Here is a 6000-nt window from a genome sequence, read left to right as displayed (position 1 = left end):
CATTAGAGGGGAGGGGTAGTTAATCATCTAATGCAGACAATATATGGTGGCGGACTATGTGAGGAAGGACAGATTCAAGTGCGGACAGTACGAATGAGGTCATTTGACAAGAAAACCGCTTTTCGTTACTATTATTATATTATTATATATTTTTTCCTGTTTGGGAAATGCCTTTGCCTTTGTGCTAACATTTCCGTTAGATTTGATTTTTTTTAGAAAAAGATAATAATTTTTTAAAATATATAAAAAATAATTTAATATTTTAAAATATCATAATTTTTTAAAGTCTTTAAAAAAAATTTTATTTTTAATAAATTTATATAAATTATTAAATTATTTTTGTTAAAAATAAATGATTCACAATTTTTTTTATATTTGTGATTTTACTTCTTATGTTCGCAATAATACTGTGAAGTTGTGATTTACTATTATATTATTATAAATTTAAGAAAAAAATTTATAAATATAAAAAAAAATTATGAATTATTTATTTTCAACAAGAATAATTTAATAATTTATATAAATTTAGTAATGATAGAAAAATTTATAGAGATTTTAAAAAAATTATGATATTTTAAGAAATTAAATTATTATTTATATATTTTAAAAAAATTTATTAATATTTTTTCCCCTCACTTTCAAGACAGTAATAATAACAATAATTGTAACATCCCAATTTAAATTTTAATAGTTAATTTAGGTTAATAGAAATTTAAAAAAAATAATATTTAGAGGTAAGAAAATTAGTAGAAAATGATTATTAAATCTAATTTATGATATAATTCTAAATTAAAAAAATTTAAAAAAAAATAAATTTATTAAAAAAAATTAATTAAAAAAATTATTAAATTATTATTATAATAAAAAAAAAGGGGAAAAGGTATGCAAAAAAAAAGGAAGAAGAAGAAGAAAACGAATTTGCTTTCCGCGCCGCATGAATAGTAAATATAAAATAATAAAAAAAAGGGGGAGAGAGAAGAAGAAATAATAAAAAAAAATGTGTGGAACCCACTGAATTTTATAAAAACTCACCTTCCTTCATTTCCTCATTCATTCCTGCGCGCGAGCTGAGGCGGAGAGAACGCGAGTCACCGGTGCGAAATATCTAAATTTTTAAGGTAAGAGTTTTTAATAGGATATTTAGGGTGTGATTTTAAGCTTTTTTAAGACTAAGTAAGTGTTCTAAAATTTTTTCTTAGTCATCCTTCTTCTTTGGTTTCTGATTTTATAGTGGTAGAAAATTTAAGATCTGAAAGAGGGATGAATTTATGTTGAATAAATATGATTTTTGAGGTTGTTAGTAGTATAATAAATATTCTAGAGTATAAATTTATTGGTGATCTTTGAATTTGTGGCTTATAGATCAAATTCTAAACTAGATCTGAAAATATATGTTAATTTATTGAGGTTTAGATGATTATTTGGGATGAGAAATGAATTATTATGGTTATAGGATTATAATTCTAAGCTAGAGACTCAATTTTTAATTTTTGGGTATTTTAGGTATGAATTTATGAAATAAAAAGAAAATTTTGATAATAGAAATTAGTTTAGAAGTTGATTTTTAGATTATTAATGTTTATTGATAATTAAAAGAGGAGTTAAAAATTTTACTTAATAGTATTAACTATAGATTTGAATTAAGATTGAGATTAGAAATTATGTTATATTTTTAATTCTATTATTAGAATTATTTTATTAGTTTCAAAAATTGAAACTAATATTTATAAATAATATGTTATTTGTAGATTGTATTACTGGTGAAGATTGTGGTGAGAGAGAAATTTTAAGGAATAATTTATTGAAAAAGCCACAAGGTAACCATGCTTTTAATTTATGATTAGTGTTACTTCATGTTAATTGGGTGATTATTGAGAAAATTATAAATTTTGTAATATTATATAATTGTGCAATATTATTATAAATTTATTTGATTATTGTGGGAGGTGTTGGGAGACTTGCTATTGTTGTTGTATTTATGTGCCACGTGGTATGCCCCTATTGGAACTCAATAGGTGGTTTGTAAGGGCTCGGGCTAATCTACCTTTGGCCGGGTAATTTAGCACCGAGTGAGGACTACGGCTCGAGGTTAATGGAGGGATATAAGGATGGTTGTTTGTGTGTATTGTAATATTTCTTATATTTGTTGGAATTATGTTATTTTTAATTTTTACTTAATAAGTACACACTTAACTGTTTGTATACACTATCATAAATTGGCTTTGGTTACTGGGACTTTTGAGTCTCATTATGTGGTTAACAATTTTCAGGAGAAGAGCCACAAGTGACACGTGGAGGAGTCCCAGAGGCTTAGTGGTATAGATCCACTGTCACTTTTGGGTATTTAATTTATGATTTATAATGTGTTATATTGCCAATATTAGGACTTTTTGTTTATTGTCAATTATATGAATATATAAATGTAATCATGCCTTTCAAACTATTTCTATTTTTAGTACAATTTGGATGACTGTAATTTTAATATTTGGTTTACTTTGGATTGGTTAAAATGGCATGATTATAAGGCCAAATAACTGGCTTGTATTGAAAATTTATTAAATTACTTATTTTACTTGTTGGGAGTATAAGGATGGACAAATGTGATTTAGCCTAATGGCATGTGGGAGGTAAAAATTTATCTGAAATGTTATAGTGTGTGAGTTGAAGCCAATTATAAAATATTTTATATCGAAATTATTGATATAAAAATATGTTGGGTGGCTGTAACCCAACTATGGTTGAGTTAAATTATTTTTAAAAAAAAAAATTTGGTGTGTTACAATAATAATCCTAATCTTCACATCTTATAGTGTTTGAAATGCTACCCACAAATAGTCACCGATTAAATTATTTTTGCAGGAGTATTATACAGAAAAAAATTACATTCACAAAAAAATATAAAAAAACTTATATACTTAATGAATCTTTTATATATTATTATCTTATAAAAAATTCTTATTATTAATATTTTTAACATATTAAAATTTACTTATTTTAATTTAATTAAATAAAAATATATTAAGTATATAAGATGAACAACTTAAGTTTTGCCTAGTATAAAAAGGTTGTAATCCATAGAGTTTGTTTTGAAAAAAAAAAATTGTACATTTTGAGACTAGAATAAATTTGGGATTTTTAATAATTTAAAATAAATATAAATCATTAAATTTTAAAAAAAGTATAGTAATCGACGAAGATTAAGTATGATAGAATGGATTATTCTTTTATAACGCTATCTAGTGAGAGATCATACCTGGACATAATTATGTTTGTAAGAAGAAAAAACTTGCGAAGGATGAAAAATTTTAAATAAAAAAAATACGGTAAAGATTGAGGCGGAAGTAAAAAGAATACCGTACTCACAGATGGCCTTGCATAGTACCGGCCGCCTTTTCTTTTCTTTTTTTTTTAATATTGAGAGAGAGAGAGAGAGAAGAAGAAAAAGCACATGGCTGGTGACGTGGGTTGAGATTATTAGTGTGTGCGCGAGCGAGAGAGATAGAGAGAGAGAGAGAGAGCCGAGAAGAGGGCGCAAACAGACGCAATGAAGCACAGGCATTAAGAATTTAGGTCAGTGGGGCCCCGATACACAAGCGCAACCCACCTTGCATCTTCTTCTCTTTCCAATTATTCAATGAGTTATCTAATGTGTCCGCCACCTCCTTCCTTATATTTTATAACTACATACTAATTTCTCTCTTGAAAAACAATTCTAATATACATTTATTACATTCCAAATTTTCTATTTTATTCATATTGTTTTCAAAGCCCAAGATATTCCATTTACTAATAGTATTGTGAATTGATTATATCACATGGAATCATTGAAAGCTTATGTTATGATTGAATGAAGCAGTGACAAATGGTTTCAGATGCCTACCGGTCCATAGTCAACTGAGGAAACTAGTAGGAAAAAATCATAAACAAGGGCCTCCAAATGTTGCAAATAACTAACCAAGACGACAAAATTATGAAATAAAATTTTAAAACTATGGCTCTTTTTTGCAGTTTTAAAAATAACATGTTGACTAAAATGTTCCTATCTGTAATTTAAAACTTTCATATATGACCTTGTTTTTTTTCTTTGGGATTGTTTTTGAATATGTTTATTAGTTTTTAAATTCTCAGTCAGCCTAAAGGGTAGCTTAGCTGGAATGAGCTTCCTTTATTTTTTAATTTTATTCCTGTTGAACATATGATTTTATTAATTATCAATTTATTGATCTTCTTACACTTATTCCTCTTGATTTAATTCTTATTGTATGATTGTCTACCATTTGAAATTTCTACGGGGCTATTTGAGGTACTGAGAGATTAAAAAAAAAAAAAAGCCTAGACTTAGAGGGATAGACTTGAGTGGCTAAATTAGAGATAATTTAGGAATTCAAGGCATTCATAATCATAGCTTAGTTATTTGTTTAGGATCTCAATAGGATTAGTAAGAACTAATTTAACATTAGATAAGTATGACCTAATATACTTAGGACATATTCATAACAATTTTGTTGTAATTGAGCAAGAATTAAAAGATAGATAAGAAAGATTGTCTAAATTGGTGAATCTTAACCAATGATGATTATTGATTGGATAAATATTTCATCTTTTTCATTGCTCTTTAATTTATTAGTTGTTTCTTTTAATTAAAATTAATTATTTACTTTCTTAAAAGTAACAATGGTTATTACTTTCACTAGGGTTTGACTTTTGAAATACTTCAAAAAATTATTACTTTGATCACATACACTTGCATGAGTTAGGGGTGAGCAAAATAAATTAAAATTAAAAATCAAATCGAAGTAAATCAAATTCAATTTATCTAATTCAGTTTATTCAGTCATTCAATTTAATTGAATTTTTATTTTAAAAAAAATTTAATTGATCAATTCAATTTAATTAACAAATTTTAAAATTAAATAAACCGAGTTGGCTAACTTATCATGTATACAAACATTTATAAGTTTTTATACATTGAAAAATGATATAATTTTCTCTGAGATAATACCTACCTCTAGATGCCTAGTTTGTTATTTGTCCTAATGATTCGATTCATTGAAAAGCAATTTTAATAATAAAAGAATCAAGAATCAAGACTTTGTGAGCTGGGTTTAGTCAAAAGTTATTGGCATTTCTGTGGCTAACAGAAAGGGAAATCTATTAAAGAAAATTCCCATGGCGATTCATGAATAAATAAATTTGTTAATCATGTAACTAAAACTATGGAGAAGGGAAAAACAAAACAAAACGTACAGTTCACATGACCGGAGACGATCCAAAACATCTTAGGTTCTATATATTTGGGTTTGAGACATTTATACAATATTAAAATGCATAAAAATATAGAAAATTCATGTATTGAAATTAAAACTCTTGAATTTATAATTTCTTTTGAAGAATAATAGTTAAGTTTCAAAGGAATACGTTTTAATCTATAATTAATTTTATCAGAGTAAATATGTCTAGCCTGAACTCACAGTGAAAATTCAAAATTTAAATGGCAACAAGTTCTTTCTTTAACATCAGTTATTTAATTAGGTCCAAATTAAAGTGTTACTCTTGAAAATCCACTTGTTATGAAAATGAATCGTGATCTTCATGCATACATATATAATCTATGAAAAATCTTATTATTTACTATTTATGAATCACTGGTCTCATTTCTCAAATCTCATGCAATTTGCAAATAACTCATATTCCTTTTATTTAAAAATGTAAGACATTTTTGACTGAATTTCACTGTCAATAAACTAATTATATTTTTTTATATTTAATTCTATTTAATAAAGCATTTCACCCTAAAAAATATAAAGTAATTTATTCAATAAGGATACTTTAAAAAAATAATGATTATATCTTAAAATATTTAAAATGTCTTATACTTTTAAACATCCAACCTTTTAAAAAATATTTTATATTTTTTAACGAAGAAAGTATATTATATGTAAGCTATAAATAATACGAGTTGTTTTGTTAATTTAAAATCCCAGCACAACCCCACTCTTA

This window comes from Prosopis cineraria, unplaced genomic scaffold (genome assembly GCF_029017545.1).
Source record: "Prosopis cineraria cultivar Desert tree isolate PC_DT_omini unplaced genomic scaffold, ASM2901754v1 PC12, whole genome shotgun sequence".
Taxonomy (NCBI): Eukaryota; Viridiplantae; Streptophyta; class Magnoliopsida; order Fabales; family Fabaceae; genus Prosopis; species Prosopis cineraria.
This window is presented reverse-complemented; position numbering follows the sequence as displayed.